General features: G+C 45.5%; 1 long non-coding RNA gene across 1 annotated transcript in view; it reads right to left on the bottom strand.

The window, feature by feature from the left end:
- Window positions 1–608: 608 nt before the first annotated feature.
- LOC138582216 (uncharacterized) overlaps window positions 609–27,737 on the bottom strand; it is a 44,096-nt gene continuing 16,967 nt past the window's right edge. Inside the window, exon 2 of the long non-coding RNA XR_011304982.1 lies at window positions 609–2,049. This is a non-coding gene — a long non-coding RNA (uncharacterized lncRNA). The remainder of the gene's footprint in view (window positions 2,050–27,737) is intronic.

Below are 27,737 nucleotides of genomic sequence, written 5' to 3'. Positions count from 1 at the left end.
GTCGACACCATTGTTATTCAGCCTGTTACTTCGGGGGCTACTCCCTTTGTGGAGTTACCCTTGACATTTTCTCTTGAGGCCTTCATCAAGACACAAGAACATGTTTGCCCCGACTTCATTCTTCATAATCAATGCTTCTGGGAGCAGTTGAGAAGAACCTTCTTTTTTCATTTACAGCTCCTACAAACAACACATATGTCAATCAGTCAACAGTTCCATCTAATATTTCATTCACCCTGGGTTGTCGCAGTTCACGCAGGAATAACAAAAGCACACAACTTACTTGGGACCCTTCATTGTTGTCAATTTTCTTGTCTTTAGTGCAGTTTCCAAACTGACTGTTTTTCAATATAACAGTTGGACACTTGAATGTCTGTATCTACAAAGGAAAGCACATACTAACAGGCGCTGTCAATTTGTCTAGTGCAATTCATTACTCCCAGTTGAGAACTACTTTTTCTCGCTCCAACATCTTTTTACCTTTCAGGTTGCTTCTCCCAATGAGTTTAATTAATCCATCTTTAGGCTATCCATTATAGTGGCATGGTTTAATCTCTATACCTGGATACTTCCATTCAGTTAACAATACTGAAAAACGAGAGGCAAAGGAAAAATAAATAATGTTTATGTATACCGCTTTCTCACTGCTCGTCTGAGCACAAATTCTTACTGTACACATATATCATATCAACAAGGAGCCACTGTGCTCTGTTCAAATGTTCATGCTCACTCACATTTTGCTTCTTGGAAATCCCATCCACTCCCTCTAGGGCGCTCACTGTATCTTCACCCACTGCGCAAATCCAGCAATGCTTGAACCCTTCTGTATCGCGAAGATTAAGGATTATTGACTGTTCATTTGCTTCTGCATCCTCACTCTTACACCTTTTTCTGGGGCCAAATATATGTTAATCCTTTTAAACTTGAAGCCTCTGCACTCCGACGGAAAATATGTGCTTAATCTGCCCTTGTATAAATCCTACAGTATTGGCTGTTCTCTCTGAATTATTAATTCGCGAGTTACTAGCTCCTGTGCCAGTACCACGATGCTCAAAAAACTCGGTGTTTCATACAGTGGTCCCTAATCACACCTTCCTCTACTACATCTATCAATGACGCAGTTCCAAAATGAAATTCTGCTTTGGCAATATTAATTGTATATTAGCTTCTTACTATACAAATAAAAGCGGTTGTTAGATTATGCCATTTCATAAACGTTGTTACCGGACTGTCTTTCACTGCCTGGTTTCACAAGGAAACCTCTGCGGTGCTGCTAAAGGTACCGCCATGTAATTCTCTATTTACAACTTGACACTGGGTACGCGTCAACTGATGACGTGCCTACGCCAGTTCTCGGACACTAGCAGTGCCGTTGAATTCAACTGTACGATTAACTGGTTTGCATATATAAAAGTGTTGGTTTATTCTTTCTTTTTTGATAAAAACAAAGCCGGAGAAACACTGCAGCATGCATTTGAACCTTGCACAAACGTGTTGTGCACCAAATTACCATCGTGAAAGGATTTTTGTTTGATCAGGATGACATATATATTTAATGCTTTGGTGCTCCACAACTTTGAATTTCTCCTCATAACATGACGCAAAGTTCTTATAATGAAGATTCCCCCTGCTAATAGCGCAGGAAGCTCTTGATTCTATTAAAGGTAAGGAGGCGAGCATTATGCTTCATCTTCATATATTTCCTCTCTACTTCAGTTTCAACAAATAACACAATTTCAATCTTTTCATTTGAAATAAACTCTTTTTGTTTAAAAAAAAAAAAAAAAACTACTTGTCCCATCAGTGTTAGGCCCACTGTACTCCCAGTGTCCTGGTCACATGACCTAGTCCGGCTACTTCCTGTGTTCTTCCTCTTCTTGACTGCTTCTCAACTGCAATCCAACCGAAAACTAAACTGGCAACTAGACCAACATAGTCTCTGAACTTTCATCTCTCTGTTGAGCCGATCTCCCGCATTCCAACTTGCAGTCTTGCTCACCACAACTCGTTTACTTCCAGAGCCATCTCCGCTGTTCTTTTGATCATCTCCTAATGACAGAAACAACAGTATATGTTAGGGAGGCGGATACACACCCTATTCTGGGAAGGAATTAATGTAAACAGATTGGTATACATCCATAACTTTGTCATAAATCAACATCAACTCTCCCGTGTATCTCGGGCGGGAAAGTAATCCTCGCCTCCTTGTCTTTAATAGAAGAGAGAGCTCCCTGCGCTATTAGCAGTGGGAATCTTCATTCTATGTCAAGACGGAGGCAAGCATTATGCTTGTTCAAAGCTTCTTACCACTGAATCCGCTACTGCATGTACAGGTTTAAAGTAAAAGTTTCGAAAGGTGGTATCACTAGCTCAATCGGCTGCTCTTAAAATATCTTGCAAAGTCGCGCCTTGTACCAACGCCTTTGAAGCCATTGCGCCCCTAACAGAATGCGCTCCAAATCAAGTCATATCTATTCCTGCTAGGGCCATAATCTCTTTGACCCATTTCGCTATGGTGGCTGTCGCTATGCCCTTGTGCCGCTTTCTACGCGCTTTAAGCAATTGGGGTGTCCCCATCAATCTCAGCTCTGTTGTTCTATTCTCATATTCTTTTATGCACGCTGCCACGCACCGCTTCGGATGATCCTGCATATATGGATACGTTATCGGGGAAGAGTCTGTTTTCGTTCACCTGACCAGATTAAAAGTCACTCCTTCTGGTCCATATATTGTCCTATTCACATCTAGTACTTTGACATCTGCTACTCTCCTAAATGATACCATATATAACAACATCGCTAATTTTCCTGACAGCTGTTCTAACGACAGGTACCTGTTACTGGGCCAACCTGCTAGTAACCTTAGCACAACGTCCATAATGAATCATACTTCGGTTGTGGAGGTTTTCTAAATCTTATTCCTTTCAGCAGTCGGATAACTGTTATATTCTCTCCTACTGGTACCCCCTGTATAGGTGTGTGACCTGCTGATATCGGCAATCTGTACACTCATATCATTCTATAGGCCTTTCCAGCTTGCAGAAGTTCTGCTAAAAAGTTTAGTATCTCCAATAGAGGGGCTGAAACGGGTTGAACACCTCTCCTTTTACACTTTCGCGACCATGTTCCAAGCTGCGTCATAGCTCCTTCTAGTCGATGGGGTCCACGACTCTGTGATGAGGCTTACAGCCTGCGTCGAACTTCCCGGGAGGGTCCAGCGTCTCCTGCTATCCACACGCCATCAGCAGGAGAATCCCCTTCTCTCTCAGAGGATGAAACGACCCAACTGGGTCCGTGAGAAGATTCTCTCCTGGCGGTAGAATTCTCGGGTAATCTGTCACTAACTCCATGAGTGCAGGAAACCATACTTGCGATTTCCATATCAGGGCTACTATTATCAGAGTCATTGCTTCTCTGTGCACCTTCATCAGCACTCTGCTCATCATCATGAAAGGCAGAAATGCGTAGTGCATCTCTCTTGTCCAGACTTGCAGGAAAGCATCCACCCCTGGTGCTGCTGGGTCCAGCCTCCAGCTGAAAAATTCTTTCTTCTGAGCGTTCAATCTGGACGCAAACAGATCTCTTCTATTTGTTGGAATATCTCCCTGTCCAGCATCCAGTCGCTGGAGTCTGCTAAATGTCTGGAGTTCATGTGCGCCACCACATTCAGCAAACCTGGCAGATAATCCACCACTACTGAAGTCCCTGACTCCAGGCAGGAATGCCTGAAGACCTTGGCTATTTCCGCTAATAATCTGGACTTCGTCCCTCCTAAATGATTGATGTACCTGACTGCTGATATGTTGTCCATTTTCAGCAGAATACATGAATTCACTTTGTGAAAGTCTTGATCGCAAACGAACCGGCTAACAGCTCTAGACAGTTGATGTGTAGCTTGAGTTCCTCCGAACTCCACTTGCCCCGTCTGCAGTTCTCCGCAGCGAGCCCCCCAGCCCGCTTTGCTGGTATCCGACTCTATCACTATGTTGGGCAGGTCGCCAAAAATGGCTCTCCCGTTCCACGCTTCCATGTTCTGCAACCACCACTCCAGTTCCGTTCTGGATTCTAGATATAGGGGTACTAGTTGGTGGTACCGCAAGCCTTGCTGTAGGGGATTTATTTTCAGCCGCTGCAGAGCTCGATAACGCAAGGGCCCCGGGAATATTGCTTGGATTGACGCTACTAGTAAACCTACATTTCGTGCTGTCATCCGAAGTGAGATAACTGTTTTGCTGAGGCAGCTTCTTATCTCTCATCTTCCTGTTCGGCAGCTCCAGGTTAGCTGCCCTGGTGTCTATGACGAACCCTAGGAATTCTATCCTCTTTGCCGGTCTCATCTCTGACTTCTCTCGATTCACTAGAAACCCGAGAGAGGCCAGGAGATTCGCCACCCAGTCTGTCTGGTACTGGAGCGTGTCTCTGCACCACCAGCAGAATGTTGTCTAAGTAAATTATTATTCTTATTCCTTTCTCTCTGATTGCTGCGGCTACGGGTTTTATGAGTTTCGTGAACGACCATGGCACCGATGCTAGCCCAAACAGCATTGTCGCAAATTGCCATAATTGCCCGTCCCAGTCAAACACCAGAAAGGGACGGTAATCCTCTTGCACTGGTATCGTAAGGTAGGCATCCTTCAAATCTATCCTTGAGAGCCAGTCACCCTGTCTGAGATGATCTCTGAGCTGATGAGTCCCTTCCATCTTGAAATAGTGGTAGACCACCCAGCTGTTCATATCGTTCAAATGTATCACTGGTCTCACTTTGTCCTTCCTGTATACCAGGAACATACTGCTTATAAATCTCGGATTTGCTTTGCAAGGTTCTATTGCTCGCTTCTCCGCTAGGCTCCACAGCTCTGTGTGTAATGAGTCTTTCTCCGCTTGCGCCGAGAATAGTGGACTGGGGGCTCGGGATTGGGTTGGGGTCTCTGTAAACTCTATGCGCAAGCCTTTGGCTGTCTGCAATACCCAAGCGTTGCTGGAAAGCGCATGCCAATTTTCCCAGAATCTCGCTGTGCCCCCCACCCCGTAGCGGTGGATATGCAAAAACTCTCACCTGTGGGGAAGTTCTGTCCTCTTCCCTGGCCTCTACCTCACCTTCCTCTAGGGAAACGGCCTCTTGGTGGCTAGGGAAACGGCCTCTTGGTGGAAAGAAGGTGTCTGGATGTTTGTTCTCCCAATAATGGGCTCTGTAGGACTGAGGCCTTCTGGAGGTTTGATAGCAACCATTCGCTCGGCCTCTGTACCGGCCGCTCCTGCCAAAAACTCTTCTGGGGAATATTTTCTTTATGGAGGCCTGTGCCTTCTCCAGGGAGGTATAGGTTCCCACGAACCTTTCCATTTCCTTCCAGAAGGTCTCTCCAAATAATAGTCCTTGAGCTGCTTCACCCTCTTCGTATGATGACAAGTCTCCTAGTTTGGGGTCTACCTTGAGTAGCAGCCCCCTTCTGCTGTCGGATGAGATGGCGCAGTTAGCGTTTCCTAAGAGGCATACAGCTCTGTGAGCCCAGTTCGCTAGTACTCCTTGGTCTAATTCATCTCCTGTGTCCTTTGCCCCCCGGGTAAATCCATGATTTTTGCCAGTGGACCTGCTAAATCTAGGACTTTTTTGAAGACTTTGGATTACGGATGTCCTCTGGGTGGAACATATCCGATGTCTCTTCATCTTCTAAATAGTTGAGCTTCCTCAAATTCTTCTTCGGAGGATGCAGTATCTCCTCATCTCCCTCTTTGTCGGCCTCTTCTTGCGAGGAACTCAGAGACTCTGAGGGTTCCTCTTCGGGGACCCCTTCCCCTTCATCGCCCATATTATCTTCCCCTGGGTAGGGGGTCTTGAGGCTCGGCACTCCCGACTTAATCATGAAAGCATCTTGCAATCTGTTCAATGCGTCGGTAGCCTCTGGGGCCCTTAAATTCTTGCTCTTCCGGACCGTCATACACCCCTGTGGGTCCTCTGGCATGCCCCTTGTGGACGTGGTGGGCTTTGTTAGGGTACTTTTCTCTTTCTGGCTCAGAAATAATTCGATTTCTTCCAATCTATCTTGGAGGGGCCTGACCCCTTGAGCCACCGCCTCAATGAGTGAGTCCCCCAGCACCTCTTTAAAACTATAGGCTAGATCTTCTGGATAGACTGTCTCCTGTTCTTCTTTGCTCCACTCAAAATCTGCCATGTCTCTGTGCTGGTAAGTGCCTTATTGGTACCTTTGCAGGGTTAGTGGCACGTCCACTAGCTCACTTAACTGTGTGGTTGAGGCTGCACCCTGATCTGCTAAGCAGGCTTCAAGATAGCTGAGAATGCTATGTAAGAGCTTCTCAGCTGTTTGACTAGAGAGCTCTCTCTTTATCAATTGATGTTTGTTTATTGAATCCACTCTGCGGGTATGAGGCAAACTGAAATTGACTTTGTGCCTCTCAGGACGATCGTATGAGCTATGAGTGAAGCGTTATGTGCGCTGCTCGTTTAGCTCCTCCTACTGGAGGGTGGGGGCTCATCGCCCTCCAATGAGCTCTACGCTCAGCTGTGTGTCTCTGTGGCGTTTCCTGTGGCCGTGCTGGCGTAGTCCCACCCTCCTGAAGGTGGTGGCAAGCTGCTTCGCCTCGCGGGGAGCGTTTCTTCGTGTCCGCGAGGTTCAGCTCCATCCCCACAAAGGTGGGGGCTGTTTTGCTCTGCTTCGCGCTGAGCGCACACTGGTGTGAGAAGGCGGGCCGGCGAGCCCCTAATGTGAGGGTAGTGCAGCATGGGGCCACTGGCTCCTTTACAATACTACCTCGTAAACTCCTCATAGTCTATGCGCCCTTTCCGTATTTGCGTTGCTTGTGAAGCGCGCACTATAATTATACTTCAACTAACTTTCTAGTCAATGACAATATAGTAATATAACTGCTTTTACTACGCAGCTAAAACATAAGGGTACTTATCTCTGGAGAGCAGGAAAGAAGAGGAAGAGCACAGGAAGTAGCCGGACTAGGTCCTGTGACCAGGAAACTGGGAGTAAAGTGGGCCTAAAACTGAGCCTAAAACTGATGGGACAAGTTGTTTTTGTTTAAAAAAAAAAAAAAAGAAAAAAAAGTTTCTTTCAAATGAAAAGATTGAAATAGTGTTATTTGTTGAAACTGCTGGAGAGAGGAAATAAATGAAGATGAAACATGGATTCCGGAATGTTGGCCAAGGTGACAGCAGCTTAAGCCTTCAGCTCCTGGCCTCCTCCCTGAAGCTATTTTATTACTGATTATGAATTCCAAGAAAAAGATTCAAGAACCAGAAAACCCAACTTCTAAAAAACAGAAACAACTATTGGAGATGGATGAAGATAATCCTAGCAGTCAGGACATTTATAAGCTTTTGAGACAGGTGGCCCTGGACATGGTAGAAGTCAAAACCACCTTGGCTGAGCTGAACTCAAAGGTTTCCCATCTGGATGTTAGGGGGGAGGATTTGGAGAAGAAGTCTACCACTATGAGTTCAGAGATGGCAGGTAGTTACAGGGCTTACATCTTGAAGACAGACCTCCAATGTGAGAAGGGCAAGCGTATGGAAATGGACATGAAACTACGGGAGAGAAATGTTAGACTGATTGGAAATGAAGAAAATCCTGAACCCAAAAGTGAATGTCTGATTCCGCTAATTTTGAATATATTTAAGGACTGCTATGGAATTGAATCCTTTAAGGAGGGGGATTTTGACCATGTTTTTCGGATCAGCAAACTGCCAGGCTCTAAGCCAAGACACATACTTGTGTCCTTTGTCCTCGCAAGAAAGAAGGAAAGCTTATTGCATGCAGCAAGAGATAAAGGATCTGTTGTCTTCAGAGGAAAGCCAATTTATATCTATCCAGACTTCCCTAGGGATTTCATGGCAGCCAGGAGACATTTTAAGGGGGTAAAGGAATTGGCAAAGAATCTTCAGGTTAAGACTTTCCTAAACAGATTTAATCCAATGACTGTGGTGTTGCCTGAAGGAGAAAAAGTCACCACCGAGCAACAGGAAATATACCCATTCGAGAAAAGGACCCTGTGCTGATCAGGTGACCGGGACTATTCCACCAATGAGTTGCATTACGGACCGTTACGTTGCGTCAAGCTACGCATGAGGAATGAGCTGTCGCTCTTGTGGGGGCAGAGCGAGCTTGCGTGCACAGAGCCTTGCTTGCAGGAAAAGATTCATCAGCATTGCAGAATGGGTGCCAATTGCTACCTCGAGCTGCCCTAGCCATCCTGTGTTACTTCGTTTGTGGATTGGGACAGACGGCTTCGATGAGGATTGAGATCAGTGTGAGTATTATGGCTCATGACTCGAACGCGTGATGTCTGGAGTGCTATTGGCATTTTTAATAAATACTCTGGAAGGTTTTCAGCAACTTTAAAGCCGCATTATTATTCGAATCCTGGTGACTTTCAGACTGATGTACTGTACTACACATGTGGCAGGACCAAATTACACGATTACTGGGGAGGAGCGATGTCGGAGGAACAGTTTTAAAATACATTTTCCTTGCAATTTCTAGTAGATTCACGTCTCTTATTCTGTTTTCATGCATTTGTTCATTTGAAGACTGCTGTTTAACTTTTCTCCCACACATGGCTGAACTGATATGTACCGATACTTATAGGATGAATTAATACTGGTGGAATGCACTTAAGGGATTGTATTTTGGCATCTATTGAATTGTCGGACGTGTGTTTATCCTCCTTTCTGGTTTTCAGGCTGGGTGTCTGGGGTTGACAACTCTTGATACCCTTGGAGCGGGTGCAGTTTTTTGTCCTCTCTTCTCTCATGGGTTACAGGTCACAATCTTGACTGCTTACTCATTATTTGTATTATGCTCTTACATGGTGTTTTGCATTTGCAAGGCAGGTATACATCAGGCCATGTTGTGATGTATGGTGAGGTGCGCAAGGGAAGAATGGATGCTTGGAATGTTTTTGGGGATGTTGGCATTTTCCAAATTTATGATGATGGGTGCAATACAGCTCACCTGCCTCTCCTCCCCCCTTCATCAGCATTGTCATGTTTGGTACATTATCCTGGTTGGTTTCTATAGCCACACATTTTTTGGGGAAGATCACATTTGGGAAATGTTAAATTGCATTTAGATGAATGCGCCCATTTAACAATTGATTGCTGAAAGTGACATTTTTTATGGCTTGGTCATTCCCTGAATCCTCTGCTGGGGTAAAATCAAATAAGGCAGGTTCTATAGCCATATTATACGTTTGATTTCTGCGTTACTATGATGTCTGATTTCTAATAGGTTCCAAAAGATATCTGATGTTACCACCTATGGAAAGGCCAATGTGTATTGTAACAGAAGGGAGTGGGATAGGTTGGAAACGGGCTGGGTTATCCAAATTACATGGATAGGACATGATCCTGCCTGGCGACTGGGTGGAGGGGTTACCACCGTCTTCCAGTTGATATATGCTCAGCTGGGATCCAATAGACACATAAGTGCTGACAATGCTTGCAATAATTCCTTTTTTCCCTACTTATTGTTTACCTGTTGAAGAGCGATATGTGATGAGGTGTTTTGAGGACAAGCAAAAGGATTCATATTGCTTTCTATTTGTGTCTTGATGAATGCGAGTTCAGATGGAATGCTTATAGGCGGAGTTTAGATTGGTAGAATATTTAATACATTTTGTTCCTGTTGTGGGCATGATGGTTGGGAGTGCTATTTATTAATTATTATGTGGAATTGGGAGGGGGTCGGGTTTTTTTTGGGGTATTTTAGTTCTTGTTAACGTTGGATTCGAACTTCTGTTTCAGGGGAGTGGGAGGGCTTTTTGAGTGTTTGCTGAATTATTGGACTAGTAGTTTTTCAGTATTTTGTACAAATCGTTGCAATGTCTTCAGACAAATGATATGCATAGTGACATCGGTTTCCTACAAGAAACACATTTGTTAAAAGAAGAGATCAATAAATTGCAGAGGCGATGGGTGGGTGACTTTTATGCCTCGTGTTTTACCTCTAAGAGTAGAGGGGTTGCAGTCTTGGTGAGGAAGAATACCCTGATTAAACTTTTAAGATTATGCTCAGATGATGAGGAAAGGAACATTATACTTCATGTGGACATTCAGTGGTTTAAATTTGTCCTTTGTAACATTTATGCTCCCTCCTTGGACGATGGTGATTTTTTAGAAAAGTCACTCAATTGTTGAAATATCCTGGTTCCCCTAATATTATTCTGGGAGGCGATTTCAATTTGACTATTCACCCGACCTTGGATCGTAGTGGGTCACGTGTGAATCAGAGGGGAGATCCTACTTTTTGCTAATTTCAGTCACTTGTCTCTTAGCTTGGCTTGAAGGATTGTTGGAGACTACGAAACCCAGATTTGAGAGAGTACACCTTTTTTTCTGGATCTCATAATACACATTCACGTATTGACATGTTCCGCACGGCTGGCACAATGACAGCGAACCTAGCGAGTTTTGGGATTGGCAGTATTGCAGTCACAGACCATGCACCAGTGTTTTTGAATTTAAAATTGGTGTTTGATACTCATGGGGCGTTTAGCTGGAAAATGAATACCTCTATTCTGCAAGATGAGACAATAGTGGATAAAATTAGATCAGAGGCTGAACATTTTGTGGCAGAAAACAGAACAGATGGGCTTAGTATTAAGACGGTTGGGGAGGCCTTCAAGTGTACAATGAGGGGTCTATTGTTGTGATTATCTAGTAGTAAGAGGAAGAGCTTGGAAAGAGTGAGATTGGATGTGGAGGAGCGCATCAAAGATATCACGAAGGATTTGATAAATGACCCAAATAATTCTGACAAAAGATCAGCACTTAGAAAGTTACAGAGAGAATTGAATGAAGTTTTAACAGTGAGATCTGAGAAGGACTTGTACAGGTTAAGGTGCTCGTATTTTGAATATGGGTAAAAACGCGACCGTTGGCTAGCCTATAGACTACGACTACAACAATCTGAAGGGGCAATAACCTCGATAATGGGGACGAATGGTCGGGTAACGTTTCACCCTAATGAGATTAATGCAGCTTTCAAAGAATATTACATGAAGCTGTATCAGAATGAGTCTGGTATCAATGGTCTTCGAGGTGCTTTTCTGGATGGTTTAGAGATTCCAAAGGTTACAGAATTGGAAAAATCACTTCTCAATAAGGAAGTGACTACTGAGGAGATTAAGTTTGCAATCGGAAGGCTAAATTCAGGCAAAACTCCAGGGCCGGATGGATTGCCGCCTGAATTTTACAAGATTTTACCGGATTCGGCAATGGAGTTATTGCGGGATATGTTTGCTGAATCTAAAGAGGTGGGCCTGTTGCTGACTTCTACCAGTCATGCCACTATTTCTGTTTTTTAAAGAAAGGTAAAGACAGCTGCTTGACGTCTAATTATCGTCCACTAAAGTTTAATAAATACAGACAACAAAATATTGTCGAAATTATTGCCCATACGTATTGAACATTTACTAGTGAAGCTAGTACATTCTGATCAATCAGGCTTTATTCAAGGTCGTAGGACTTCTAGTAACATTCGAAATCTGTTAATGATGATGACACAGGCACAAGACTCGGAGGACGATGTTGCAGTGTTCTCGTTAGACACTGAAAAAGCGGTTGACCGGGTTAATTGGCAATATCTGTTTTCAGTTTTGTGTGCTATGAACTTAGGTGAAGACTTTGTTTCCTGGATTGCCTTGTTATATGGTTGCCCAACGGCCAATGTCTAAACTAATGGACAACTGTCTGATTCTTTTGAATTACAGAGGGGTACAAGACAGGGATGCCCACTATCTCCTCTATTATTTGTTTTAGACATCGAGCCCTTGGCAATTGCGTTGAGGTGTGATGCTGAGGTACGAGGTCTAATCTTTCAAGGAGTTGAACAAAATATATGGTTTTATGCGGGCGATTTGCTGCTGGTATTGCAGGATTTGGCAGTATCATTATCTGCCTTGTTGAGCCTAATAGGCAGGTTTCATGATGTAGCTGGATATCAGGTCGATTGGTCTAAATCTGAGGTCTTAGCGATTACGCGATATTGTGATAAGCATTTGGTGTCTGAATGGGGTTTCGAATGGTGCGACAAAAGATTGAAATACCTGGGTGTTTGGCGTACACCAGTGGTTGATGATATGGCGGGAGAAAACATGATTGAGGTGTGTAGAGATCTGAAAATGAGTATTCAGAGGTGGTCTTTGTTAGGATTATCGCTCTGGGGCAAAGTGAACACTCTAAAAATGAATGCGGTTGCAAAAGTCAATTACATACTGGGTATGCTTCCGATGAAGATAAGTCAGTTTTATTGGAAGAAAATTGATGAATTTCTGCAGTCGTTTCTTTGGGATGATAAACCACTACGACTTAAGTTATGGAAACTTCAGTTGCCTATGGAGAAAGGGGGATTGGGCTTTCCGAATTTCAAAGCCTATCACTTGGCCTTTTCTAGTCACTTTATAGTCCCCTTCTTGAAAGAGCCACCGGATAGGTGGGCTCTGGCAGAGGCGAGTTTATTGGGTCCACATCCTCCTAGGGCAATCCTCACGGCCACAAATAGGCAATGTAGGAAAATACCGATGAGTGTGTTTCTGAGAGAGACTTGGAAAAATGTGCATGAAATGTTGGGCTCGTGGCTGTGAAGACTTCTCATGCTTCAATTTGGTTGAATCCGGCGATAGTTGATGGGGTAAGCCTTTATTATGGCCGGAGCGGCTTCTAAGTGGTATATATTGGATTGGTGATGTAATTAGGGATGGTAAGTGGATTGATGAAGAAGAGTTATGTGCACAATTTAACATTGACAATTGCTTAACAAGTGACTTCAGGAAATTGAGAAGATGTATAAGAGAGGTGGTTGAGTAGGGTGATGCAATAGAGAATCTCTTTCTTAAGGAGAGAGAGAGTGGTTCAATTGCTAGCAGGGTGTACAATCAAATTGTATCCAATTATAAAGAAAATTCTGATTAAAAGCAGATTGGGGCAGGAGATTGTGGTGTGTGATTTCATCTGAGATGTGTTTGGCAATGTGTGCTAATATAAAGCTTTGCTCTATGAACATGGAAGAACGTTCAAGGCAAATAAAGATCCTCAACAGAGTGTACTGGAATCCGCAAAGGATGATGAAGAGAGGTATGGTGGAATCTGACGAATGCTGGTGCTGTGGGAATGGGGTAGGTAGCTTGGAACATTTACTCTGGGACTGTGTATGAGTGCATGGATTTTGGAAGGATGTGTGTAATATTTGCTTGTGAGTTTTAAATGTACATGTTGCCTTAGATTTCAAAACGATGATCTTAGGAGGTGATGAATTACTTGGACATTTCAGTCTATGAGAAAAAAATTCTTGTATAGGCAACAAGATGATATTAAGGGGCTGGAAATCACGAATTGCACCTGTAGTTACGGATTGGATTGAAGAGATGACTTGTCTTGCAAACATGGAGAGAGTAATTTACAGGAGACCATGGAAACTGACCTTACATTCAAAGATTTGGGATAACTTTCTGAATTTGTACTAGTTCTTTGTCTGAATGTAAATATGGATATTTTATTCTGTATGTAATTATATCATTTTTGGTTATTTATTATTGATGATTAACTGTTCTTGTATAAAATGTACAAATAAATATTTTTTTAAAAAAATGAAGATGAAGCATAATGCTTGCCTCCGTCCTGACATAGAATGTAGAAGTACATATTGCACTAGCTGTTCTCACCCTCCTATGTCGTCACCCTTGCACAGTCACACTGTGGCCTGGTTAGTAGGGGACCCCACTTCGAGGCCTCTCCTTACACTGTCACATTTCTGGATTAGCCTCTGTTCAATTTTTTTGTAAAATCTCATTTTTGCCATTTGGGACTTGATGTACCTGCCAAATGGCAATCCAAAAAAATGTCCTCTGCTGTATGCTTTTTGTGCACAAAATGTTTCACAAGGGGTTTATCTGGAACCTTGTGTCTGACACAGGAGCGATGCTCGCATAGCCTCTGTCGGACTTCTCGTTTGGTTTTTCCCCAAGTATGCCAAATTACACAGTGATTTAATCCTGTATATTGCATACTTGATTTTACAGTTGGTAAACCTGCTAAATATCTACACAATCCCATTAATCTCTATACTTTTCATGTTTTTTGTCAAGTTATACACTGAACATTGGCCGCATTTAAATAGCTTAGGACTGGGGGTAAACCCCAGAGGGTGTGCCCCTACTCACTGTATTGGATCTCTCATGATGCACTCTCACTAGTTTTTTGTTTAATGTTTAGACTTTTTTTTAAATCGCAAAGATCGGTTTGTTCAGCTTGAACCCTGGAGTCTTTAGTAGATGCCTGTTTTTTCACACTTCTTTCATTATAAAGTAACTTAACGAACTGTAAATTGTGACACACACACTAACTTCTCCTGTCCTCTCTGACATTGGGCTATGCATTCTGCTTTATTTGTGTTGGACACCCTCTTATGGCATTGCCTGACAACATTTTTTGGGTATCCTCGGGAGACCAAATTTGGCTCCAACTTGGCTGCTTCGACTGCAAAATCTGTCTTTTTTGAGCAGTTCCTCCTGATTCGCAAAAATGGTCCGAAAGGTAAATTCTCTTTAAGTGCCTTCGGACAGAACTCCCAAAATGTAGGGCACTGATTCTGTCTGTTGGTTTCTTATATGGAGATGTGAAAAGTTCCACCTGGCCCTTCTTTATCCAAATGTATAAAAAAGGTAGGGCATGGCCATCTTGTGTCATGCTGAATTTTAAATTTGGATCTCTGGTGTTCAGCCACACATGAAAAACATTGAGACTTTCAACTGATTCTCTCCAGATTGTAAAAAATAAGTCGATGAAACGCCTCCAGACGTTATCAGAATGGATTAGTGTCATTCAAGATGTGCATGTCTTCAAACCATGCTACGTATAGATTTGCCAGATCTGGGGGGAATGTCGCCCCCATGCTGGTCCCGCTTATCTAGTTGTAAAGACACTTTTTAAATATAATTTCTATTTGTATCAAAGCAATTCTAGCACATTCTACTATAAAGGCTTTAGGAGCCACATCCGGTCCTGTTTCCCTGCTATTTAGACATGCCTCAATGACCTTCATACTGTCATGTTCAGGTATGTTGGTGTCGAGTGATTCTACATCGAACAACACTAAGAGGTTGCTCGCCTCTACTACCACACCCTCCAAGCACTTGATGTCTGTGGTGTCCTTGATGTATGCTGACATCTGGAGGAAAAATGATTTGATGAAAAATGTAGGTGGACAAAGGTTTTAGGAGGGACCTGATTGCTGAAAAAAATCAACCTTCCTGGCGGTGCAGTCTCACTTTACGTTCTCATTGCCGCAGATCCATCCCTCTGCCTCTTTACATATATTTGATAAATCTTGTTGTAGACAAGTGGTCAGATCTTATTTAAATTGTTCACAATTTGCCGTATTATTGAGTAACAAGAGGGCTTGAGCTTCATAGACCTGGACGTCCCAAAGGACAATTGTCCTTTCTGTGACCCTTTTGCTCCCACTTCCCCCTTTGCTTCCACACTCTCCTCACCTGAGCTGTTTGAGTCGAAGCCTTCGGAGGACAGGTTTCGTCTGGCGAGGTAGTCTTTCTCCTTTTTGGTGGTAATTGCCTGTCACGGAGGGAAGCCACAGTGAACGCTGATGGAACAGCAAGCCTGTGGCTCCCTCCCCGGGAACAAGCCGATACACAAGGGAAAAAGCCAAGCGGCAGAAAAAACCCTTGTCAGGTGCCGAACGGCACTCTGTCCGACTCCAAGTAGGAACTTCTGAAGTGGTATTGCAGACAGGAATGAAGGATGTAGCTGGAAGAGGTGAGGACTCAAAACAGCAGGGATCCATAGCAAACGTGAAGCCAGAAGGCGTGGCTGGTATCCAATGCAGCCCGGCAGGACACAGGAAGCAAAGGACTCAGGTAAGAGAAGAGAAAGATGAATAATAGGAAATAGACTGGAAATCCAACTGGAGAGGAGACCAGGGAAAACTGAGAGGAGAAGCAGAAAGAGCAAAGGCACCGGGTCTCGAAGGAGGGAGACGCGACCCGGGCGACGGAACTGGAATGAAACCGGTAAGAGGCAAAGTAGCAAAGAGAAGGAAAACTTCGTACAGAGGACGAAGTTAGTAACAGACAAAAGCACTGACGATCCAGACGGAGTGTCAGCAGTAAGCGTAAACCCGGAAGCTGGGAAACAATCCAGAGGAGTTGCAACGTAGCGTCCACCGGGAGGAGGAGGAGGAGGAATAAATACTCCCAGCGGTCTCCGCGCTGAGGGAACTGGGACGGCCGCTAGAGCCATAAACATAGAGAAAGAACTACCAGTCTCTAAACCCATACTGCCAGCGATACCGCGGAAGTATCCGCCAGTCTCGGCGGCGGCAGATGACAACAATCCCTCCGCATTTATCTGCTGGCTTTATTACAATTTTGTTTATGGAGATTTTGGAGGGCTCTATGTTCATCTAACGATAGGTTATCTTTGTATGAGTTTAATGTGTGCCCCCTTTCCTTTATCTGTTTCAAAATGCTGTTTTGAAAGGTGACAATTTCTGGACTGATGGCACTCTTTGGCAGGTTGAATGACGATGGAATCTTGGCCAGTAAAGTTGGGCGGAGGGTCGTACATGTTGTTTTTAAAGAAGTATTTCAATCTGATAAGTCTAAAGAACTTTCTGAGTTCTAGTTACGTCTAAAAAAAATAACTGCACTTTTTGTCGGCACAAAATGTAGGCCCTTAAATTTACTGATCTCTTGTAGTGTCATTACGTGGCTTGTTAATCTGAAAATTGGTGTCGGCACTGGGTTTGTTGTGCTCCCTGTTGTCTTTCCCATTGCCTCATATGTACCCCTGTCTGTAGCCGCCTCTGGTTTGGCCTCTGCCCCGAAAAACCTGTTGTGGTGGTCTAGACTGACCGGACGTTGATGCCATCGGACCTTGTTCTCCATCATCTTGGTTGCTCGCACTCGTGCTCACACTGGTTTCAGAGAATGTAACAAACTGTTTCTTTCTCAGTGTTCCTCCTCCAAACCTTGGTGGAAACTCATTTCTCCATTGTTTGGCAATTTGGTAAAAATCTGGTTGTAAAAAGGGGTATGCTCTTTCCTCCCTATAATATGCCAAATCTTTTTTGAATTTCCAAATGTTCTTGTCTAAATTAAGCTGTCTTAATTTGACAATGTCCTCACTTAAGTTTCATATTTTTCTTTTGCTTCTCGAACCACTGTGTCTGTTGTGAACTGACTCTAAGGCCTACATATAGAGGTGGCAGCATAAAGGACACTAGGATACTGGCTCCAAGGGAGTGGCTGGGGACAAGCACTGCTGTAGGCTGAAATTGTAACACCTGGGACAGCTGGCTCCTTTCTCAAAGTTGCCCATGTAGTAGGCAAATGTGGAGCTCACAGTTCACAGCATCATCCTACGCATGTTATGTTCGGCCCATTTTTTAAAGCGCAGACCATCACCAGGAAGGGCATCATGGTGCTATAAACTGGAAGGAAAGAAGTGTCCAAGAAGAGAAAGCTAGATTAAGAACGTTTTCAATGAACAACGAAAGGCTAGATCTGTAGTGCACAAAGATGGAATGGAATTGTATTCCAGAGTTGTGCAGCCGCAATAGAAAAGGCGCATAGAGCAAACTCTTTCTTCAAGGTCGAGGTCCCATGAGGAATCTTCCCGGGGGAAGAAAGCAAAAAAAGAGTCATAGACCACACGCCTATGCTATACTCTCGTCTATGATGTTGATGTCCTCGTCCACGGGCACCTCTTTGACCACTTCAGCACCTAAGATACCATTATCGACGACTTCATCGTCCGAACAAACTTTAAGAAATTACGCTTGTCCACAACTACAGTCCATCTATCCACCCCTTCATCGTCAACAACTGCGTTGACAATCCATAGTCAACCTAGATCCACATCAACAACACGGTCAACTATCCTGTTGTCCACCTCAGCGTCATCCAGGACAGCCTTGTCAACTACCAAGTCAGTTCCTCCTGGCCCGTCCACCACTCCGTCAATGACCAAGTCTTCGTCTACGTCAAAGACTAAGTCTACTACCATTACTATGCCATCACCTAGCACATCTACAGTGCCAATGATGCCAATCCAATGGCCATTAGACTCCACCTTCCGAAAGTGAATAACTGAACGGGGGGAGGTTCTGTCCACTCTGGCCTACCTTCCCAGGTCAACACGTGCCCAGCCACTGTTTTTTCAGTCTTTTCTATGTACCTGTCCATCCATTGGTAATTCATAGCGATTACTACAACAGGATGCAGACATGGACTTGGACGTACAAGAGGTTGAGCTACAAGAGGTCGAGACCTCCGGAGACAATAGAGAGGCGACTGTGCCTCCTTTGGTGAACATGCCACCGCCAGCCCCACCAATACAAAACCTTCCCATACCAAGAGGCCCTCAAGGACCCCTTCTCTGAGGTAGAACCCCACTGTTCCTACCCAGGTTCCTCCACTGTCTGGTTCTAGGGATGTGTCAATGGACATACTCTCCACACTGCAGACATTAGTTTCTGAACTCCAGCAATGACTTCCTGTGCCAGTTACCTTCTCCAGAGCAACCTGACAGGTTCCCAGCAACGGATGGTTTAATGCCACCAACCACCTTCCTGACCGTCTGATGCAGTACCGCTGTTAACACCTGTAACTCTTACGGGTATGGACAGACACAGACGACTACCCATCCAATGGTTCTACAGGCACGCACTCTACAGATGAGTTTAAAGATATAGTGCCAGGTGATGGTGAACCAGCATACCTACTGCCATTAGATTCACCACCAGATGGAATTGACTCCTTTCATGCATTCATGTCACAAGCGGCAACACTTTTTTGACCTTCTGCCTGAAGAGCGGGGAAAGGAGGGATTTCTATACCAATGACGGGAGTCTTCCAGAAAATCAATGGCAGCTATTCCAGAATTGGAGGATATTTGGGGGGCTTCGAGTAATGAGAAACACATTCTCAATAAGGACAGCTTTGATAAAGTTACAGAGTCAGCCCCCAAATGCCAATGCACGCAACCTTGGCCCCACAAAGTTGTCTCTGCAGCTTCCCACAAGCATACTGCCAATCCTTCCTCTCCCTACATGATGCCTCCAGATAGAGGACAAGCAGCTGGACACCTTTAGTAAAAAGGCCATATCCACAGCTGTGACAACCATCATTCTGACAAATTTGCTTGTGATTCTCTACCGCTACGACCATGAGCTATGGTTCAAGCTCGGACCAATATTAGACTTCCTACCAAGAGGAATGAAGCACTCACGCTATTACATGGAGAGGTGGCATGAGACCACACCTTTTCTATCGCTGTGGATATAGCGTATACTGGGTTCCACCAAATGGGCAATGGAGCAGTGCTCCGATGCTAAGGATGGTTGAAAAGCCACCAATTTCAGATCAGAAGTTCAATCACAGGTAGTCGACATGCCCCTTGATGGCACCAACCTCTCTGGAAAGGAGGTTGAGGAAACCCTACAGACCATCAAGACTGACGCTGATACAGTTCGTTCTCTGGGCACTCTACAACATCGTCCCCAGTCATTTTGTTCTGGTAAAAAGAGATTCACATGGACTTTGAGGGATTACAGATCCTCCTACCACCCACAAACATCCCAGATCAGTGCTGCCCAAGAGGGTTATAAGGGTAGATCTCGGCCCTACAGAGGAAACCAGAGACGATACAGAGCCTCCTTCAGAAGTTGGGTACCAAAGCAACCATGACAAGGCCATGCTCCCGAACCCCCACTTTTGCACCCCTGTGGGGACGACTAGCTGACTTTGTTGAACAGTGGATGAACATCACCACCAACAAATGGGTGCTAGCCATCATTCAACAGGGCCATACCCTAGCGTTCATTGGGAAACACCCCTCCATACCTTCCACCCCAAAGGAGGAAAAACACCAATCCTTGCTGCTTCCAGATGTTCAGTCCCTATGTAAAGACTGGATGTGGGTATCTGTACTTCTTCCCACTATATAGTTGGGGGAGAGGCACGGTGCACCCCAGCCAAGGTTGTCTAATGGTTGCTATGGACGAGAAACCAAGGCTGAAACTCAAGGGGGGTGATGCAGGCTGGTTCTTAGGTACAGGGAGTCCCCAAAACTCCTCACAAAGGAATGTCCACACACTGTTATGTGCTAACACAGTTTGTTTATTAAGTAAAAATGAAGTTCAAGTAATCTTATACCAATGAATAACACACGTTGAACTCGGGCAACACTATTCTAATAATACTATACATACAGTATACTTAGATTCTGTAAAAATGCACCAACTGCTGACCGTTATTAAAAAGCATAAGAATTACTAAGCATTTGTAACTTCATAGATATTAATGTAGAAAGGCAGGCATTATTCAGAACATTGGCAGAATGCTATCCTGAGGACCAAAAAGGCATTACTGTTTGAGTATCCCCCCACCTGGGAAAAGTATAAGGAAAAGTTAAGGTGTACTTTGTTGTATATTCCAGCCCAGCCTAAATATGTTCATTAATAGTCTGCTTCATTTTCTACAGATGCCACTACCCCAAATTACCTCGGAAGCCACAGGAGAACAGGATCCAATATGATCTGGGACCCATGGATGAAACCTGAGGTTGAAAGATTCTATTCCTTGTCACAGTACCTTTGGCTTTACTTGATGGGACTCCTCGAGGATGGGACCCCCTCTGGAAGATGGAGTCACTGGGATGTCTGTGTCAAGCAGAAGAAGCAAACCAGGCAGTGTCAGAAAGGCAGCAATGCAGATCTATCGTGGTGGTCTCTGTTGCCGGGTTGCTACACCGGCTTTGGATTTTTTACGAAGATTAAACTTGATGTGGCCCTCAACCAGGCTTGGGTGAAGAGGATAAGGTCTTTGATGGTTGTTGGTGACCCTTGGTGGCACTGGCTGCAGTGCCGATAGCAGAGGTCTGGTTTTGGTATTTTGCAATTGGCCGCCTTTCGGTTCATCAGTGCTGCAGCCACAGCACAGAGGACAGGATGGCTTCTGGCAACTTGGACTCAACCACTGGACTGCACTGCGGACCTCCACCAAGTCTGGACCCTCTGGATGTCATCTTTGGCTTTTGGTGGCAGGAAACGCACTGGCGGACACTCCTCTGTAGACAGCGGCCCTGGACCTTCTCTGGCTCTTGAAAGAGGGAAGATGTCATGGCAGCAGTGCCACTTGAAGGGGTCTTCAGTTATTTGGAACTTTAGTAGCTCTGGGCATCGGGAAGCACTATGCCAGGGTACCCCCTCCTCCGGGCGATACTCAGCAGCTCGGCTTTCAGTGGTCACAAACTCTCCTCCGGGCCTTGGGCGACACAAGCAGACTTCTTGGCTTCAAGATGTCCAGGCACTCCTCTTCTGGACCCACGAAGATCCCTTTTCTGGATGGCAGGCACACAGGACTGGCTTCCAGAACACTTCGGGTGAAGAGCAGCAGTTGCACGATGTTCCCTCGTAGCTATGGGAAGAGGTTGCCTATCCTGGTCCTCTCTGGTTCAGTCCTTGAGACAGCAAAGCAGCCTTTGGATTTCTTGAAGAGTTGCAGCCGTAGACTTCTTCCTCCAGCGCGACCCAGGATACATGCTTAAGATGACTTCAGCTGCTTGCTTCAGATTTTTTGTTTCAGCTTCTGAAAAGGTGAGCCTGAGGTTCCCTGTTATACAAAACACTCCCCATTCACTCTGCCCGATTCAGGCTCAGGCAGCCAATCACACTCAAGTGCATTCATGCATGCAGCACTCAATTAGGTTCACAGGCATTCACAGACTCCGCTTATCGGGTCAGTAGTGCTTCTTCATCGTTGGGTGCACTCTGAATATGGTCAGAGTGTTGGTCTTATGTCGGAAGCGGCTGTCAGGAGGCAGTGTGGCTTGACATTTCTGTTTTAGAACTCAGGGGCCGCTCCTGTAATGTAAAACAGTTGCTGCACCGAGAGCTGGTGCCGATGAGGACAGGGGCTACAATTGGCCCGCCAACTGGGTGTGCCGCATTCATGGTTTTCAGGGAGAGGCTGCGAGTCTCTCACTTGGAGGTGCTCACCCAGCAGCTGTGGGAAGCTGAGTCCCTCAGGTACTGTCTCAGTGGATAGCGAGGTGCTATTTACTGTCAAACTTTGCACTGCACACAGTGAGCACTGCCTCTGAGGCACTATGTCGGTCACAAAAAGGAAAACTATTCATAAAAAGCCATTAACCTCCCAGATAATCATTAAACCTGTTCTGATTTCTCCTAAGCATGCCTTTGAAACCTCAGCCACTCCTCTTGTGGCCATCGCTCCAGTTCCTACCAGGGACTGCATTGTTGAGGTTCAGGTTTTGTGCTCCTGCAGGAGGCAGAGATCACACTCTGAGAGAACCAATACCCCCCCCCTAATAGTAGTGATACCACTGACATGCACAATGGATGTAAATAACTGGCCTACCAAATGCATGACTCTGTAAACACAGGGGCCGTCAACCTTGAAAATCTCCTAATAAATAAAATGCATATAATGACATCCCCTCCTATGGTCCCATCTGCTCCTTTTGGTAACATGGGGATTAGGGCTAACCCTGAACTACATTCACCTGTAATAGCACAGCTGCTACTTGAATCTGAGTTGTGTCCTCAGCCTCACTTTACCCAGAACAAGGGTCACGAGTAAAGGCCAATATGTCTAAGGAGTTGAACATCTGCAACAGCTTCACTGATTTTTGTACATGGATGGATTCATTGGATAAATGTGTGGAGGAATCCTGTCTGGTTAAAATAGATAATTCTTCTCAAATAGACAAAACAGACTTTTTACCTTTGCCCGGGGAACTCCAATATCTGGATAAAGTAGACAGCTGTTGCCAGACCGATTGTCAATTAGGGAAAGTGATCCTGTCCCCACTATCCATACAGAAAACATCTCATGGGCCGGGCTTTGCAATCGTCTCCATCCCTAGGGCTATGTTTTTGTCTTCATCTTCTGAAGTAAGCGAGAGATTGCTGGTGCCTAATATGCTACACCCAGTTGCCGTAAATACATCGAAGTCGGTTCTTTCAGGGGCTCATAGATCTGCAAATGCTCGTACACTCCCAGCTATGTCTAGTAATTTGCGACTAAGAAAATCCCTAATGCCGGCACCTGTGGAGAAGACCTTGTTATGGACCTTAGAAGTGTTATCATTACCAACATTGAGAAAACTTGTGGAAAAGAGCAGAGAGAAGCCTTATGGAATAAAGTATTGGCATGGCTTTGCCAAAGAACTGGGCCAGGAGTGGTTAGAAGCTCTGATTGGAAGATCCTAGGCAGACTTGAGATAGACGATTGGTGTGCTCAGGAGAATAGATATTGTATATTGGTAGGATGTGGGACTAGTAATTTACCATGCTTCCTCAGTATCTGCCTATCTGTCCAAGTCTCCTCGAATCCTAACCTCATAATTGATTAGATTTGTTTATATTCTCCATTTGCTCTTTTCTATGGTTTCCTGATTTGTTTTGTTGTTAAGTTTTAATACTTCTTTGTAAATTGTCTTTCTGTCGTAGCGTTCTGATGCCTGTGTGTTTTCAGTGCTATATAAATAAATTAATAAATACATTCAGGCCATTCACCCTATCGTAGACACAAACAACACATATTCTGGATTGGGGGAAACTCCTCAGCCTTTCATAGCACTCACTGCATTCATTTCAGTCGGGACTGGCTCGGGCATTGTCTCACACCACCAAAACCATACACCCACAACACAGAAGGTGATTTGACTCCATACTCCATTCATACAGGTGCCACCCCAAGGGTGTACCCTGAACAAGCTGTTCCTGGAAAGGCTCCAGCCAGTCTGGAAAGAAGCAGCTCCAGAGCCCTTCCACCCAACAGCCATTCAGGGGAAGGGAACAGAGCCAGGGCTTCTCAGGATTTGAGAAACAAGGGGTAAAGGAAAAAGAAATCAAGAGGCTACAGTGGCCACCTTGCCTTTGTGTAGGAATCCATTGATTGCTATGACAGGGTCTGGGTATCCCAAAAAGGCAGGATCCCCAGAGCACTGTCAAGTCAGCAGGTAGCTGCCACCGACCCAAACCCTGCTCTGGGGGCGACACACGTGCGCCCAAAAACATACACTAGGGGTACAAGGGTGTACCCCTACCCATGGGTGCCCTAAGGGTATCTCGTGGGTACTGTTCACCAAAAGGCAAAAATGAAGATCTGCACTGCCAGGGGTCCAAACTGGAATCCTATGCAGAAAAACAGAAAGAAATCACCAACAGAGAAGTGGCAGGACAAGGATGAGGAGTTCCCTGTCCCTCCAAAAGCATTTCCTGCATCTCATTCACTCCGATTAAGGTTAGGGTGAGCTAATCTTCCACGAGATGGTCACCCTCATCCAAACGGTCAACATAACTTCTGGAAATGCCATCTGCATGATCATGACTCTTTCCTGGTCTATGCTCAATAGTGAAGTCTACCCCTTGCAGGCTGATAGACCACCTGAGCAGTTTGGGGTTTTCACCCTTCATCTGCTTATGGGCAGTTTGGACTTTGAAGGTAGACCCAGTAAAGTAAGGTGTAAAACGTCTAAGGTGACAAACTATACTAAAGCATTCCTTTTCAAAAGTGGCCCAAGTTATCTACCTTTCAGTTGCTTACTGATGAAGATTATGGGATGCTCTCTCCCTTTGTTGTCCAACTGGGGCAAGACGGCTCAAGTTCCTGTGTCACTGGCATCAGTTTGTTCAATAAAGGGTTTGTTGTAGTCAGGAGCACAAAACATAGGTGCCCTGCAAAGAATTTCCTTCAAGCTCTAAAAGGCCCTCTGACAGTCTTCAGTCCAATGAACCTTCCTAGGTTGCTTGGGTGGTGTTAGAGCTGTAGCTATGGTGCCAGTGTCTGCCATGAAGTTTCGGTAGTACCCAGTGAGGCCCCAAAAACTCTGACCTAGGTTTGAGTAGTGGGAGTCTCTCAGTCCTGTACATCTTGTCCCTTGCTAGGGAGAGGTTGGATTTGACCCCCTCCTGCCCCTTGACCAAGGTAAGTGACCTTCTCGTGGGCTATCTGGTACTTGGTGGTCTTGACAGTGAGGTTGGCCCTTTTCATGGCCTGCAACACCTAATCCAGGTGAGTCAAATGCTCTTCCCAAGTGGAACTGTAGACCACAATGTCATCTAGATAATCCACACTGAAGGCTTCTAGTCCACTGATGGCATGATTGATTAGACTTCGTAATTGACAGGGCTATTCTTCAACCCAGAAGGCAGGACTCTAAACTGGTAGAGCCCCTCGCGTGTTGAAAAAGTAGTTTTCTCCTTGGCCTGGTAGGTCAGAGCTATTTGCCAATAGCCTGATGTGAGGTCAAAGGTGCTCAAAAACCTGGCAGCACCTATGATGTCTACAAGCTAATCATCCCTGGGCAATGGGTGAGCATCAGTCTTGGTGACTTAAATGGCTCCTCTGTAGTACACACAGAACCTCCAATCTGTGGTACGTGCCTGGGAACTGACCCTGGGAACAAGAACCACAGGGCTGGACCATGGGCTGTTTGAGGGTTCAATTGCACCCTCATCCAACAAATTGGCAACCTCTGTCTGGATGTCGTTCTTTACAGTGTCCGACACCTTGTTGCATCTGCTTTTGTCAGGTACACTGTCACCAGTGTCAATGTCATGCCTGCACCATGGGGTAAGGCCTGTTCCCAATGAGAACAGAGGGGCATACTGCTGGAGCAAAGCCCTGCAGGCCTTCTGCTGCTTTGATGTCGGATGTGGAGAGAGATGCACTCCCTCCACTGAGCCATCCTGAGGGTTGTTGTGCAGCAAGTCAGGAAGGGGCTCACTCTCCTCCTCCTCTAGCCCTGAAGCTAGCAGAAGGCACAAGACTTCCTCTTTTTGGTGGTATGGCTTGAGCCTGTTAACATGGAAAAACTGATGGGCTATACCAGGGGTACCCATGTCAACCAGATAGTTGACTTTGCTCATCTTGAAGATTCTCCTGAAAGGTCCAGTTCACTTGTCTGCCAAAGCTTGAGGCTTGGTGGCCCCCATCACAAGGATTTCCTGGCCAAGAGTCCAGTCCACCTGAGAGGCATTAAGGGCATGGCAGTAATTGTTCAGTTCTTGGCTGGGCTTGAGCTTTGCTGATGCCTGGCCCATCATCTGTGCCATCCTCCTCCTGAGGCCTAACACATAGCCCCCTACTTGCTAGGCAGGACCTGGAGATGTAACATCCAACCCTTCTCCGACTAAGGCAAGGGGCCCCTTCACTGAATGGCCAAAGAGGAGCTCAAAGGGGCTGAAACCAACACCCTCCTGGGGCACCTCTCTATAAGCAAACAGCAGGCATGGTAATAGAAAGTCCCATTTCCTTCTCAGGGTCTCCCCCAAAATGCCTTTGAGGGTTTTGTTAAATCTCTCAACCAGACCATATGTCTGGGGGTGGTAGGATGTAGAGAACATGTAAGTAACACCATGCACCTTTCACATTGCTTGCATGGAACTAGACATGCAGTTGGATCCCCTCTCAGAGACTACCTCTTTAGGGAAACCTACTCTGGTGAAAATGCCCAGGAGAGCCCTGGCAACCACTGTGGCAGTTATGGTCCAAAGGGGTATGGCTTCAGGGTACCTGGTGGCATGATCAACCAGTACCAGGATGAATCTGTGTCCACCTGATGTGGGAGGGTCTAAGGGACTGATAATGTCTTTGCCTACCCTCTCAAATGGTGTGCCAACCACTGGCAAAGGCTGCAGTTGGGCAATGACACTGCCTTCAGTCTTGCCAGACAACTGACAAGTGAGGCAGGACTTCCAGAAGGCTTCCACTTCTGCTACCATCCTGGGCCAGTAGAATTGGGCTGAGAGCCTTTGCTTGGCACCTCATGGGCCAACTGCAGAAGGAAGGGCCTGTAGACCTTGGGTACAATCAACCTTTTAACTGCAGCGGGTTCTGGCTCAATGTGCGCTCATTATAAAAGAGCTCACCCTCCCAATAAATCTTAAAAGACCTAGACATTTCACCTTGTTCCGGGGTCTGTTTCCTCAGACCCTCAAGAGAGTGGCATTCTCGCTGACCCTTACAGAAATCCGCCCTAGAGGGCCTACCTTCAGCCAACAAGCACTGGAGGTCAGAATGATCCTCTGCTGTGAGCACCTCTCCCGAGGAGGGTCCTCTGGGTCTTCTCCCTCAGGAGTTGTGTTTAGGGTCACCACTGGGCCTAGTCCCTCAAGAGCATGAATCACAGTGGGAGCTGCAGAAGAAGCAGTTAGAGAAGGGTCTGCTTCACAGAGGTGGCCTTCTTTGCTCTTCCTTGTTGCCTTCGGGTTCCCCATTGGCTTGGGTAACTATCCGTCAGACCCTTCTTATTTATTTATTTGCATTTTTTCAAAGCGCTCACACAGCCCGCGGGCATTGAGGCGCTGTTACAGGAATTGTTTTTAGTTTTTTTGTTGTTGTGTAATTGTTTTTTTTTGTCTTAGTTGCGTATTTATAATGCACTTAAATACCCAGAGGTTTCTAAGCGCGGACCCGGGGATCGAACCTGTGTTGCTTTGTGTCGTCTTGCTTCCAAGGCGAACACGTTGCCGCTGAGCTATCCTCCCGGGATTCTTCGCCTGTGACCTAGTGACTGCAGCAGCAGCAGCCAGAGGTGGCCAATCAGAAACAGACCCCAACTCAACTAGGTCAATTCCCAACAGCACCTGGGCAGGCACATTGTCTTGTACGATTACAGGCAGTTTGGCTGTCTTGTCATCAATCTGGATGGTGACTAAGGATACAGGG

This window comes from Ambystoma mexicanum, chromosome 3q (genome assembly GCF_040938575.1).
Source record: "Ambystoma mexicanum isolate Mex_15411 chromosome 3q, UKY_AmexF1_1, whole genome shotgun sequence".
In the NCBI taxonomy this organism is placed as follows: Eukaryota; Metazoa; Chordata; class Amphibia; order Caudata; family Ambystomatidae; genus Ambystoma; species Ambystoma mexicanum.
This window is presented reverse-complemented; position numbering and strand designations above follow the sequence as displayed.